This window comes from Onychostruthus taczanowskii, unplaced genomic scaffold (assembly GCF_017590055.1).
Source record: "Onychostruthus taczanowskii isolate IOZ18803 unplaced genomic scaffold, ASM1759005v1 scaffold111, whole genome shotgun sequence".
NCBI classification, from domain to species: Eukaryota; Metazoa; Chordata; class Aves; order Passeriformes; family Passeridae; genus Onychostruthus; species Onychostruthus taczanowskii.
In genome coordinates this window covers 976,528-992,513 of record NW_024497741.1, presented here as the reverse complement: position 1 = coordinate 992,513, position 15,986 = coordinate 976,528, and positions in this window count along the sequence as shown.

Below are 15,986 nucleotides of genomic sequence, written 5' to 3'. Positions count from 1 at the left end.
TGATCTGAGCTATTGAAAACCAGCCTGTCGGTGATGGTCTGAACAGCAGTTTAAATTTGAGCAGTGACGTAACAGCCTGCCAATAATCAGTCATATATTAAATCATATATTAATCATCATATATTAAATAAGGAATGATGGTGTGTATGGCAGCAGGTGCTCAGTGCAATGTAATCTCACAGATTGGACACAAAAGTGAGCTTTGGAAGGTGTTGTTGCTATCTTTGTTGCTCATTTGTTTTTCAACCTTGGCCAAAACACTTTTATTTCTCTGTATTTACTCTTCCCAAGCTTTATGGAGCAGGCTCATCTCTTATGATGTACTAAACTTTGCAGTCAGTGCCATGGTCGTGGCTAGGCTTTCTTAATGCTGCTTCTGTAGAAACAGCAGTAACAAAAGGAAGGCCTTCAGTGGTTGAGTATCTCTGTAACATCAGGTTTTTGGTGCTACAGCAAGATCTACTTTAATTTACTGTCAGGTAAAGGTTTGGAAAAGCACACAGCTCCCTTCTCTTGTGAAAATGCGCAGCATTGGTATCTACATATCTTTGTTTAAAAATAAAACAGCTTTGGAAAGATAAGTTTGTCCAAGTGTGCTAATTATCAGCAGTGCTGAGTTTGGTGGATGACAGAAAACTATAGGCAAAGGGAAGGGCATGGTCCTGTCCTTCTGAAACACCTCCTGAAATGATGGCTACACAGATCAGCCCAATGGCTTCTTCTATTTCTGTCTTAAGCAGGGCTACAGTCACACAGAGGATTTACTTCTCATACAGGATTACCAAGACCCCTAGCCCTGAGTATGTATGTATATAGTGGCTCTCAGTGACCAGAGTGGGTTGAGGTATGCAGTGCAGAGCATGGGTTCCGTCTTCCCCACCCATAGTACTTGGACTTTACTGGGATAAAAAAATGGGTGATCTGGGCAGGGGGATGGAAGTGGAGCATGTCTTGCTTGAGACAGAGGATGGCAGATGCAGGTGGGGAGCCATGTGTGCAGGTGGTACACACTGTGGCCAAGGGGCAATGACGGGGCAGTGCTCACTCCAGGATGGGAGCTCTGCTGCCAAAGAACGGCAGGAACCGCCTGGTCACCAGGGTTTCTGTATGGCCTCCTCATTCTAAAACGAGAGGAGAGCCCGCCTGGGGAGTCCATTTAGCTGGGACAGCTGAGAATTCAGGGCCCAATCCAAAGCCCATTAAATTAATGGAAAGGTTCCAGCAAGCTGCAGGGACACATGGCACCGTGCCCCTCCTGACACAGCACATCCCCATCTCTCCCCAGGGAAGCTGCACGCACTGATGCAACGTGTGGCCCTCCAGGTGGTGGATATGAAAGCCTCCAGCTGGTCCAGCTGGCCCTGGGCACTCATCCCCCTAGAGCCAGGACTTTGGGGACCTGGGGTTCCTCCTCAGGCTGTCACTGTGGCACTGTTAATTCATATGCATACCTCAACCTGCAATGTTTCCTTTTCTCCGTCCCACAGCAGCCCTGGAGGACTTGTCCTCCTTGTTAGGGGCCAGTTCTCAACAGGGTGGCCAGAGAGGGCACCCCTCAGCCCATGCCTTTGCCAGCCTGTGTCTCTGTGGCAGGTGGCATTTGCATTGTTGGCACAGACAGAACACGTCAAGGAATTGGAAGCACTGGAGAAGCAGAAGAGATTAGCTGCTGGGGGTTATTAGCTGCCTTGGTGGTAGACAGAGATTTCTCAAGAGTGTCACATCTTTCAATACGTAGAAAAATTTAGGTTCAGATAGTAGTCTTAGGTTTAATTGCAAGACACAGCTTTATAAATTGATTAAAATTTATATTTGTGCTTATTTTGTACACAGTGCAGGACAGTTTGTGTGTCAGGAAACTTGGGTGCTATTCCTGGCTCCGCCATAGGCCTGATACATAACCTTGGGAAGGGAAGGATGGTCTTGTGGTCAAGGCACTGCAGAGGGACTCAGGAGGGCCCCCTTCTATTTCCAGCACTCCCTCCAGACTTCCTGTGCAACCTTGGACCTGTGTCACTTAATCTTTCCAGGACCTTAGGAAAATGGGGGCCTCCTGGTTGCTCTCATAGGGAGAAGGTCATTTGTGCTTGTGAGAGGATACTGTGGTGGTGGGGAATGTTAAAAGACCCTTTGAGGCAAGTAAGGCTATTTCCTATTTCTGTGCATCAGACCACTTGTCTGTGAGGTGTGAGCTATTTTTGCAAAGCACTTTCAGATGCTTGCATGGAATAGAGCCCCCTCTCACAATTGAAACATCCATCATCTCAGAGAGGACATGCAAACCCTGCAATGGCAGAGGAGACAAACTGGAAGGGGGAGGCAGGCAGATGTGGTGGTATGTGTGTGCACAGTGTGTGCAGGGGGAATGTAATACAGCTGTGTGTCCATGGCCCAGAAAGGATGTCACACACCACAGTGTTGACATGGATGGCCACAGTGCCATCAGCCTCCTCCTGCAGATCAGCATCTGCAATCAAGGTCTGTAGTCATCTCTGCTGTAGGTAGGTTCTCTTACAGCAAAACAATTTTGCAGGTATAGATACAAATTGGAATCTCAGCTTGGAACTATGAGGGTCAAGGAGGAAAGCCACAGAAATTACACAGATATGAATTTTTTACTGACAGACCCTGGAAAACTTTCCTGTTGTTACAGCCTAACATCCAAAGTCATGTATTCCAAATCAAATTACCTGAGAACTATTCCTAGGCCAAATTCCAGCCTGAGAAGCAGTCTCTTCTGACACCTGACATCTACTTGTGTCAGAAGAATGAGGAACCTCTCTGTTCCCTTCCCTTCTTGGGAGGTACATTTTTCACCTGGCTATTAAAACCTGGCTTTCTGCCTGTGTCTGCTATGCAAATCAGAGAAATCAAGAGCCTGGCCGGAAAAGACCCAAGACTCAGCACCAGCAGGTACTGAGAGGCAGATTTTCAGATGAAATCTGGAGCCTACTGTTGTGACAACATGACAGCTGATGCTGCTACTCTCAGTGAAGCAGAGGTGGATGACAGACCCACTGCCATGTTGGGGCTTGCTGCCTAGTCAGTGGGCCAGGGCCATATGGGAGGTGGGGCTGGAAGTGACGGCATCCTTGTGACAGGTTGGCTTTTTTTCTTAGGAAGAAACATCTCAGTCTTTTTTCCTGCTGCTGCACCAAAAAATTCAACACTACTGGGGCTGCTCTCTGGCCCTGCTGCCAGTCAGTATAGATCAGTCTGCACCCACAGTGTTAAACTGCCTTACTCCATCAAATCAGCTGCTTACATCCACCCTGCCTGTGAGGGATGGCTCCTGCTTTGTGCCAAAGAACAACCTGGGACTCTGATAACTGTGGGGGCAAAAGCTTGGCAGGGACCACCATAGCAGTCCAACCCTACAAATGATTGCATTTTAGAAACAAGAATCTGCTTAGTTTTACAGGACAGGTGTATCCAGAGTATCTCAGTGACATGTTCAGGAATGCCTTACTCCTTGGCACAGATGAGGAATGGTGTGTGTCAGCTGTAGGAGTAACTCTGAGGGTCAGTGCAGATCCATTTCACCTGCTAGGGCAACTATATAAACTAGCACTGCTTACTTTACAGCCTGCATGTGTTACATATGAACAGGGCAATTTTTTCTAATGGTATACAACTATACCATCTGAACGACCAGTGTGGATGAAGCTATATCTGCACATACATCAGTGCAGATATACATATCTGCATTGATTGTTTATCAGTTTATTCCCCTTGTTTATTTATCTAAAGTGTGCCAGTAAAGGCAAGTTTGTACCATTGTGTTCTCCAGAGCATGGCTGTGCAGCTATAAAGAAGCAAGTATCATTCAAAAGTACATGGCTGTTCAGACAAGGTTTGAGTGCTTACAGCAAGTTAGTGTATCTTCACAGGGTGATTTCCCAGGGTGCTGGAGGGTGAGCAGGAGAAAGGATCAGAACTGGGCTGACCTGTGTTCTTTTTCATAACATGAAACTGGAACTTTGTGGGGACAGCACTTTTCTGTGGGAAAGAACACAGCAGATAGACAAATCTGACCAGCCCTTATTGCAGCAAGGATGTGCTGCAGAGTCATTTCTGCTCCCACCAATGCCAAGACATTCATGCTGGAGGCAGCTGATGGTAATTTCTAATTAGAATTTTTACATTCCTGAAAACTGTGTTTTATGACACAAGTCAATGCTTTTACAAAAGAGATTTTTAGTGGGGAAACTATTTTTCAGCAATGGTAAACTGAAATACCCTCTTGAAAACCTCTTATGAGTTTCATTTTCTTCATGAAGCAAGATAGCAAAATGACAAGTGTTTCCCAGCAAACAACAAATTATCTGGAAACTTCCTTTTTTTTTTTTTTTTTTTCCCTTCCCAAAAATAGAACTGATCTGGGAATTTTATCTCATTAAAAAGTTGTATATTTTACTTTTGATTTTGCTTTAGAATGCAAGCATTTTTAAAGATAAGTTCTGCCCCCTCATCCCATTTTCTGGCCCTAAGTAGCACTTCTGTCCTGAGGAGGGCTGTACTTAGTATAAGCAAACTGCATTTTTGGCCAGATATCAGAAAATAATTTTTAGCCTGGATAAGGAAAAACTGGTATTCTCAAGGACATCTAATTACACGAGGCAAAATGTGTTATGAGGTATGAACGTTACCACAATATTTTACCATTAGTCTAAATAATTCAGAAAGTTTTAAGTGAAAATACCTTAACTATACCTTAACTAATACCTCAACGAAAAGCAAAGCTATGTCAAACCACGACACTCATCTATATTTAAAATAAACTTTGTATGGAGAAGAACCAGCCTTCTGCAGGATCCAAGTTCTGCAACCAAGATAATTTGGCTATTAGTTGTGTGCTTTCCTTTTTAAGGCACTAAGGGATTTTCCTTTACAAGGTTTTCCATACATGCAAACGGGGGTGTTTACCAAGGCCACCTGTCTGAAAAATGTAAGCCTCTCAGTTCAGTCTGGTTTTACCTTAGTGCGAATCAAAGGGCCCATGGAATTCTCCATTGCCCTGCAGTGGTGATGGTTTGGCACAGCTGCTGCTTCTGTGACTGTGGATGTCTTTGGAAAAGGCGGATGCCCATTACTCAAACTGAGCAGGATTATTCAGAGCAAAAACTAACATGGAACTACTACATATCCTGCTTGTTGTAGCCCGTATCTTAATTTTCTTTCTTTCTTTCTGTATCCACTTAAAGAAAGGAATTGTGAAAAATGTATGATGTTGTGTAAGTTCTTCTAATTGACTTCAGGAAGTGTTATCTGGAATGGCAGTTGTGAGCACACAAATTCAGCAGACTTATCTGTGTTATCTAATTACCAGACTATAAATGTTCTGCTGACATTTCCTTTTGATAAATACAATACACTGCTTTATCTATCTGTATTAAAGAAACAATGTTCTCCTAAATCCAACCCCATGCATACTTTTTACTAAAACAACATTATAAACCCCAAGACTAACAGAAATGTTGTCACAACGTCAACATTCCTAAATGAAAACAGTGGCTTTCAGATGAAAAGCATTATCTAAAGGTGGTAGGAAACCACTACAAATCTCAATGTTTTAACTGTGAATAAGCATGAAACAGATTTCACAGATATTTATTAAGCAAAAAGAGAGACCTAGAAAAAGAAAAGGGTGACAAAGAGCGGCAGTATTACATGTATGCTTACATTTCTTCACTGGTGCTGTGTTCAGCTACACACAGAAATAGAGAATCAGAGTCATTTAGGTTGGAAAAGATCCTTAATACCATGTCCAACTGTTAACCCAGCACTGCCAAATCCACCACTGTTAAACCATGTCCCCAAATGCCACATCTATGCACCTTTTATATGTTATTTTATACTATATATTACTGTTTAGGATAAGGATTTTAAACCAGGCTAGCCTTTCAGGCCTTACTTCTGCACATGCACAGGAGGGTTTTGGATGATTGTGGAAAGCAGCTGTGCCAAACTAGCTTTGTTGCTGAAAGTCTACAGGTAACACACATGAAGGAAAGTGCCTCTGAACTACACTTGTTGCTGTTTGATTTTCTGTTATCTCCTGATTCACCAGGCTTAGATGCCTCCTGCATTGGGAAGAGAAAGGGCAAGAGGCAGCCAAGGGTTGTTGTAGGAAGAAGTAAGGCACGACATGATTTTGCCTGGGAAACCCTGCTCCTCTAGACAGTGTCAAGGTGGGAAAAGGCAGGCGAGGAACCTTCTCCGCAGCTCTGTGGCGTACCCTGGCAATGCTTGATCTGAGCAAGGAGGCTCTGACAGAAGGCAAAACTGACACAGAAACCTGTAGCACAGAAACCCCAGTTCGTATGCTCTCTGCATTTCCATTTTCCTCAATGAGAATCAGGCACTGGGGGGGGCCACACTGGTTGGGAATCCTCTGACACCTGTACACACCCCACAGGCACTGTGTACCCCCACCTTGTGACCAACTAACGAGGACACACCAAAAATTAGAGGCTGCACAAATGGTGAACAAAAGAAATGGTATGCTCAGTGCTTTTAGAATCTAGGCTTTAAAAAAAGAAGGAGCCCACAACTGAAAAAGAAAAGCTGCAATAAGATGTAAACACACGTTGTAGATCAAATGTAGCCACCAAGTTCTGGGGATGTTCCAAAGATCACTTTTCTATCAGTTAGAAAAGATACCCATTTCTGTCAGAAATGCTAAAGGAAGTGTTAATGACTGGAATAAATAACAGGTGCTGGGAGCAGCTGTTACTGATTAATGACTTGTCTTTTTTTAAATAGGTTTTCTGTTGGGGGAATCAGAAGTTTTCAGTAATACTCCATTGTAAGACATTAGAGGAATGTTTTCTCCTTTTTCTAATAATGTGCTCCATTATTTCTAAGGCTAAACAGATTCAAGATTTAATCTAAATTAATATTTGAATTTCAGGCCATCAATTATTGAGGAGGGTTCAAACTATAATACTTTTCAATTACACAAATTACTTGCTTGCTTTATTTTTTTCTGCCAGTTTCCTTCTTGTGTTCTCTCACTGTTTTTTGTTCCCCTCTCTCTCCTCCCCTTTATCTCTCCACACCCCTTTTTCTTTTTACTTGAGATATCTGGAGATGGTGCTTCCAATGCTGGTTAAATTTGGCCCTGAAATTAGTTTTTTAATAAGCATATGAAGGATGATGAGATTGAATGTCACAAGAAAGACTGCCACTGTTGCCATTTCTCAATGATGAAGTAATTTAAAAGTCACTGAGGACAGCTCAGTGAAAACATCTGCTCTGTGCCTTGGGGCCATCAGGGAAACAAACAAAACAGTGTGATGGAAAATAATATGGAAAATATAGTAATATTTAGAATTAATTCTTATTTAATAATTTTATATGCATGTAAAACCACTTCAGAAATAGTGGCAAGTACCATAATACCTCAATTTTAGCAAAAATGGCACAGGGGCTTGTATCCTGGCTCCTTTGAAGTCAATGGCAAGGCTAGTACTGCATCAGATGGAGACAGAATTTCTTACAGAAATCAAGGTCACTCAAGACTGCCTTTCCAGTAGTGTAGAGCCCCATCTCCCTGTATCCTAAAATGGACAGAATCCACAGCCAATTCCCATCTCTGCACTTCAAAGCAGGTGGCCTCATAACTGAATGGATTTCAGGAACTGGTGGAGGTGGTGGGGCATATGGAAAGGCTTTCATATCATAATAAAATATTAGAGTTTCCTCACTAAAGAACAGGTAAATATGAACAATAAGAACAATTTCAAGAGCTTAGCATGCTTGTTCCTATCAACCATGTTCCTATCAACCATGAGGCAACAGTAAAGATAATAAGTAATAGAACACAAGCCTTAATAAGGTGAAGCATAACTTCACCATACCTAGGGCATGTCATGTGTTACATATTCTTCCTAGGTGAGTTTCTGTGCTTACTGTTCATTAAAATTCATTTTCTCTTTCTTTTAAAGTGGTTATTTAAAAACATCACCAAAGACTAGATGCAGTATGTAATAAACACAAAGATTCTTTCCAGTTTAGAGACAGAGGTGAAGTCTTGCTTTGCATCCCAACTGTCTATGAGCATGCAGAAACTCAGTTATCTTCATCTGATCTTGTTTTTTTCACTCAGAAGATAATATTAGAAATGCTGCCAAGCCATGACTTCCATATACTGACACAATTATCTCTGCTCACACAAGGAAAACACACTTATTTTGCAACAGAGCCTTAGCTGGGGAGAACACTGCACTATTCTATACAACACTGGTTAGTTGTGACAGTTTTGAAGACAAAAGTAGATACAACTGTAAATATGAGGGGAGGAGGAGAAGATTATGGCTAGGCAGAAGGCAATAACATGGATGACAAGGGCCATAGCTCATCATTTATGAGGATAAATCAGCCCCTGTTGTGTGCTGTGCACCATGGCACACACCGAATGCTGTTCCAGGTGTAATGCCATTTGCTACGTCCCCACTGCCATCTCCCAAGTGCTGTGACACCAGGGCTGTGTTTGGTCGCACTGCAAACCCAGCACTGCCCTCAAACCATTTGCAAAATGTAGAGATTGAAGGCTGATGGAGCAAAGACACATGGATATGGTCCCAAGCAATTCTAGAACATCCTGCACAGTGCTGTCTATTTGCCATCCACCCATTGTATTTCTCACCTGTAACCACATCTAAGATTTTTTTAGCTGACATGAACAAAACAAAAACAGTCTCTACATTTAGAATTACTGATTCCTATGAACACTTCACAATGGATCCAAGAAAACATCCTGGGCTTAAAACAGTTTCCAAAAACATGAAGTACCACCCCTAAGGGATGTCTTTGGATGTGCATCCTAGTCATGACCACCTCCGACTGGTTTGAAGTTCTTCAAGAAGTACTCCCTCTCCCCAAAGAAATCCATTCCACAGTTTTCAGCATCCCTCTCTGACAACCAGGATTTAAAATCCCTTTATCTGGAGACAAACAGAAAGAGTGTGCTTGTGGTGAATAATTTGAGCTGATATTCTTGCCAGCTGTTAAGGGACACATGCCAAAAAAGAAAAAAAAATCAGTGACATCTGGTCAGCACTGATATGTCCTAACAGAAGTATTTGTTTGGGAGTGGGGAAGGGGTGGTGGGGGTAAAGAGAAATACCATCTCAATCCACCTCCTTGCCCCCTTTTTGAAAACTGAAAGCGATAACATTGACCACAGCAACTGGAACAAAAATCGCAACTTACATCATGGGGAAACAGTGACATTACATTAGCCCGTATTACACAATGGTTGAGCAGTTGCTTTCACACACTAAGCTTTCAACTTTAACTTTTTTTCCCCCTTAAGCTACACAATGGATTTTTTTGCTGAGTTGGAAAATATCAGGAGACAGCCAGAAAACCTTCCTTTTGTTCCTTCATCCTGCCAAGCACCTCATCATAAAGATTTTTTTCCTTCAGTTCTGTTTTTCTTTCCCAACTTCCTTTCCCCTTTTCACCCTCCCCTTTTTTTTGTCAAATAAATGTGACTAATTCACAGCATGGCTTCTCTCCATTAAATCGTAAAACCACCTCCTTTAATTTCGTGAAGGTGATAACACTGCATCCTGGTTTCTTCTTGGGAAGTAGACTTGTAAACTACCTTCTAAAGTGCTTTGATTCAAGTGATGGTTTTCTCGGGCCTCAAACTGGAGGACAAGCTGGCTTTAGTTCAATAGGAACTTCAGCTCTCTCCTTCTCTTTTGGGCCTGCTCACTGAGGTACACCCAGCACAAGGCAGTAGATAATAGAAATCCCAGAATGGAAATGCATTAAAAAAAGTTGTTTCCTGGGGTCAAAAAAGGACAGGAAGAGAGCCAACAATCACTTAAATAAACAGTATTCAGAGAAACAAAAAACCCAAAACCACCAAAAAAAAACCCCAAAAACCTCACAACAACAACAACAACAACAAAACCCCAAAACATCAAAACCCCACAAAAAACTCCCAAACAAAAAAAAAAAAAAAAAAACAAAAAAAAAAAAAAAAAAACCAACCAAAAAAACCCCCCAACAAATGCCCAACCCCCCCTTGTCTGTATAAACTGACTTACATATGAGGGAAGCAATGGTTTAAAGCAACCCACTGCTCATTCCACTTATGTTTAATACTGTTAGGAAAAGGAAATCAAAACCAAATAAAATTTGGAGGGCACTTAGTCTCAGAAAAACAACTTTTTCCCCTGCTTCCCACCACATAATTATAGTCTGTTTTTATATAACACTTTTCATCATCAGAGCAGTAATGTCTGCAGGGTGGACATTTCCTGGGGATTATTAACTAGCTGAAAGTTAACAATTTTCTGCTGCACCTCAAACCAACAGCTCCTCCTGACTTCTCAGTAACTCTTTAAATATATTGCTTATCAAGATTAGAACAGTCGAAGACTAATCATGAGTTTTGTACCCTACAGATATCTTAGAAGAAGTATGACAAGAAAGACATTAAAAATGTCTTTAGCGGCAAGAAAAAGATACAACAGGGGGAATTCAGTATTTGCTTGCTAATGACTACGATTTACTGTTAATATGGCAAAAATCACCCATACTAGCAATAACACCAGTAATTTCTGACTTCTCAGAGAAACCATAAGGCAATTGTAGGGGAGAAAAGGCAAGTGAATTCACCCCGTATTCACCCCGTTGTGAGAAAATGCTTTGCCTTCAGCTCCAGAATGCTCAAGGAAAAATCCAAATTTGACAATAGGCAGATGATCTGTAAATTTAAAGCATGGAAAGCTGTTTGCTCTGCAAATGCAATGGCTCAGCTGTCAGAAGATAGCCTTTGAGAGTTTCCCAGTTTGAAAAATTTAGCCTTTTGCAGAAAACAGTTTTAAGGCAGGAGACCCTAAGGCAGGGTCTGAGAAATCTGTGGAAATGGTGGGTCTGGCTCTTCTTGAAAACCTGTGTAAAGAAGGGCATGTGAGGATACGTGATTTATCTTTGTCATTCTTTTGAGCTCTGCTTCCCATATTTCCCTCTGCACTTTGGTGTTAGACACTGGCTCTCAGCCCACAAGGTGGGTAAGGTGTTCTGAGAGAACCCATTTGTTTGTCTCCTTTAAAGGAAGGAGGCCTAATTCTTGAATAGCTACTTCCAGAAACACAAAACCTATCAGAACACATGTGAAGATCAGCTGAGCCACTCAATTCTATCTAATCTGCTTCTTCCTAATTGTAATCTCTTCTTGGAAGCATGAGTTCAAATTGGTGAGACATTTCAGGCCAAGTGAGAAGAGGAATACTTGTGTCTTCAGTTTGCTGTGGTGCCACTTTTTACCTTGTGAAGCCTTGTGCATGGAACTCATGTCTTGCAGGGTATCAGTAAAAAGCTATATAGGTCCCTAGCATTTAAGGTCTCAAAATAAGAATTCACTGGCACACTAGTTCCTTCTGTCCATATGTTCAGAGGCTGTCTTTTCTCTATAAGAAAAATCCAGTATATTCCATATCAACATCAAAAGGTTCAAGAAAAGTAATTCTTGACTCTAGTACATAGAATTACTTATGTCTTTTAAATTTATTTATCAAACACTTAGAAACAAAGAAATGAAGCAATAAAACTAGTGAGAATAGTTAGGGAGCGACTATATATTTTTATTTTCTACACATGTGTATCCCTATCTGTATCCATATCTCTGACATACATGCACACATACACCACACACATCACCATATTTCTTCTTTCTATGAACTCCTCAGAGATTTTAAAATTTATTTAATGAAATTGAATTGTTCCTTCAAATATTTTTATATTTGTCTTCAATAAATTTCTGGCAGAGCTAGTGGCAGCCATTATCTTCCTCAGAACTCCCATGACTAGAATATATTTTTGTACAAAGGTGTTCTCACAGTCAGGAGAGGGGTCTAGTACTTCTGGATCATAGTTCTCACACTGAATTGATGACAAGATATTGGGCTAACTGCTGTGCTCCGATTTCCTATCTCCAAAAAGTGAATTGTTGCACTTGTAGTATTTTAGAAGCACCTCTGAATATTATTACTCCAGTTATTCTCTCCAAAACAAAGCAGAAATAGCAGTGGGATCACTTCTGTCAGGAAGTAAGCAGCAGCCTCACAGAGATGGCAAACAGCCCTTCAGAGAGCATACAGCGCTCAAAGTACAGTATAATCAGCACTTCAGGTGCAATGTCTTGGGAAGAAAATTGTTGTATAATTAGGTGAGCAGAAGTGGTGAGGTTCAGTGGCGAGTGGCAGTGAAAGCCTTTTGGATTATGAGTTCTTTTAGAGCAGTCAGAACTATTTATTTAAATTGTTGATCTTGTGTGGTTGATTTTCAATGTTTTTGTCACTGAAGCAGCATTGAATTACAGTGTCACAGGTTGAATATGAGAGCAGAACTATCAGATGATCTGATAAGAAACATTTCTGCAGTAGAATAACAGAAAAAATAAAGGCTAGTCACATCAGGAATGTTGCTCAGAACTGAGCTTAACTTTATGAGGATCAGTTTAAAGGTTGTGATAACAAATAACCAAATATTAATCTTATTTACATGATTCATTCAACTGGAGCACCTTGAGTCAGCAGTGAAGGATCAGGTACTAACACACAATAAAGTCATAGGGTGGGATTGAAATTACCCCTTCCAGGACCTTGTACAGGAGCTAAACAAGACTGAGGCACAAAGGGATTGATTTAGAAACCCAGTTCCCCATTGCTGGGGGCATGCTTAGTACCATTTAGCTTCTGAGCTTTGGATCACATAGTTCCCTAAAATTCCCCCATTGCTACAGGAGCTTTATGATTCTGGGGGCAGGCACTTGCCTTCAGGCCCAGCTCATTGAACTTTGGAGACATCTATGTTCTGCCTGAGAATCCTAACGTTGACCTCACAGTGTGTCTGGATCCTAATGCACCTCAAGATATGGAGGCCTGTACAAAGGAGGCTAGGCGGGGTGGAGGATGTGATTGCTTAACTCACTGAGCACAAAGAGAAAGACAAAGTGTGAGCATAGAAGGATAAAATATATGGTTTGCAGACATCATAGTTTGCTGATAAACTGGCAGCAGCAGAAATTATGCAAATGATCCTCTCAGCTGAAAAATTAGGAAATTTAGTGGGGAGGAAGGCAAACCTAGTCCTACATTCTGCCCCCCACAAGAGAGTCCAGTTGAAGATAATGGCATTCATGCAAGCAGTTCATCACTCATAACCTGTGATGGTCAAGCTGATAGCCAAATTAAATAGCTGAAAAAGATTAATGTTTAAGGAGTGAGAGAAGAAATCCTGCTTTGACAGAACTAAAGACTGACCTATCCAGTAGGCCAGTCTAAACTAGAAAGAGAAACAAATGCAGATAACTTCTGTGAATTTCAGACGGAAAAATCTGAAGAATTAGTATGTGCTGAAAAAAAGTCTGCTGGGGACAGTTTGCCAGTAGTCTGTGACTCTACTATTCCTATGAACCTTGCAAAACTTTACAAGCAGCTCAGAATTAGAACTAATGGAGGCTATGTTGGGTCACAGAGAGTTTTCAACTGTGAGGTATTTCTGATTTTTCTGAAAGCATCTCTTGATGCTTTCTGATCCTCAGCTGCATTGCAGAGCCTGACATGGCAGGGAGGTCAGCTTCAGCAGGTAAGATCAAAGCCCACAGGCAGGCACAGCTTCACACTGTGCTCTCCGGCCAACCCATTTTCATTAATGGAGGCACAATCCAAAGATTGCTGCAACTCTTGGCACATATGCAGTTGTGGGACTAAATCCCTCCAAACTGGTTTTTGCAGAAACACAACAGGGATCCCTGCTCTTTGCTCTGGCCTGTCATCTTTTCAGTGATTGCAAGTAACCAAAAAGAAAAGTGTGTGTGTTTGGGGAGAGAATACCACATTCTGCAGTAGGTGGATGGGGTCACGGCGAGTGAGCATGGCCCGAGTGGCAGTGTGCAGTGTACGCCTGAAGCAATATGCACTTACAATTAGTTGAATTTCACTGTGTTGGAGATGGAAGCTGACAGGCCACCACACAAAACCTCCCTGCAGCCAGACTCATGCTGAGATCCAGAGCGGAAAAGGATTTTAACTGAAAGGCTTTGAAGGCTTTAAATATGGAGGCAGTGAATTCATGCACTGTTTACCTTTGCAGGCCTGGCTTTTACTCTGTCTTTCATTTTGCTTTAATGAAGTAGGTGGTCTCATGTAATTCTCAATTACCGTAAAACTCCAGTGCCCTAAACCCCCTAGCTTACAAGTTATGAATATTCACTGAGGTTCACCCAAATTCTGAAGAGCTGACAATATGGCAATATTTAGACATAAACAGCTCAAAACAGGTGTTTCTTCACAGAACTGTCTATTACAGGCATGTAACTGCTTCTGAAGAAGCATGTGGTGGTGACTCCACTGGGATACTAGATTAAGTGGACCAGAAGTCTGAGCCACTGTGAAAATTTGTTTCCAACTGAAACAGCATTCTGCCATTCACAGTCTATTTATTCCAATACTGATCTAATTTAAGAATAGATCAAATTATTCAGAGGAAGGTCAGAAACCTCACATGTGCAATTCACCTCTGGGTGATGTTTCTATCTGTCCCTGAACTATTTTTTCTTTTGTAGTCTAAGAGATGAAGACTAGCATATAACATACAATGCATGTTCAGCTTACCATTTATGATATCTGAATGACATTCTTCTTAATATAAATCCTCACCCTTTCATGAATCACAGACCTTATATCCCACAGCATACTGTGGAGATGGGCTCATGCTACAAACTCTACATCTTGGCTCTGCCATTTAACTTCCTTGCCCATGGCAGGACATTTATTCCAACTCCTTATTCACGTAGCAAAATTAACCTTGCACCTACCCTACTAGTAAACCTCTGAGCAAAAAAAGCTTAACTTCATTTGAACTGAGAAAGGATCTTAGAAAGTAAAGGCTTCAGCCAAAGCCCAGATAGCTCAATTATCATCACAGGTACCTCTGATTTGCAGTCCTCTAAGTGGTTGCTCTTCATCCTCCTGCCTAGAGATGACTCAGGATCAGGTGAGACAAATGCCTACTAAACCACTACTTCCTCCTACGGCCTTCTGAATATTTTTAGCTAACAAGCAAGCAACAGCTTTCTTTTAGATTTTGGAAATATCCTGAGAATTCCCACACTTCAGACTGTGAGCTACAAGGGAATTCAGCGTGCACAGAGAGCTTCGCTTGTGGGCCATGTTCATTAATGTTCAGACTGAAGCTGCTGAAAGTTTCCAGTTTTCTTTTCTTGAGAGAAATCAAATTGGGATCACCAATGAGAACTGAAAAGGAATATCTTTCATGCAGATGTATCACTTATTTCTCTCCACCTCTAGAGAAATGCAGTAGAGATTATATTATGCCTGTGAGGACCACTTCCAGCCTTCCACATGGATTGCCTCTAGCCACAGTCCATCTGATGCTGGAAGGGGAACTGTGGGAGCTCAGGACGGCACCACATGAGGGACAACCGTGTCTTTTTAAAAATCTACTTTGACAATTGAGGTGCTGCTTTCCTTAGTACCTAGTCTGCCAATGAACAGTGATGCTTGATGTAGGTGGTGAAAAGGACATTTGTGTATGTGTGAGAGGAGCACATATGGTACAGACTTGCACAAGGCACAATGTGCAAAAGACAGATTCCTCCTAATTTTTAAGGCCTCTTTCATTCCTTGTCCATATCCCATGCATCTATGTGTCATAGCTGTACTAGCACACAAACTTCTCATGAACTGCAATCTTGGGAGTAGCTCATTCAGATGCCAGGTAATCTACGAGCAGCATGGATCCTTCACTTGGAGATTGCCTAATGGGAACTCACCCTCTTAATACTTCTGTATGTGTCCCTGAAAGGGAAAACAGATACTTACAAGGTGCATTTTCCTCTTCTTGAGGTTAGGTTTGACAGCGTTGCTGGCAGTTCTGACACCCTTCACTGCTTTTCTTCTTGTCTGCAGTGGGGTAGGCCCAGATTTACCTTGTGGAAA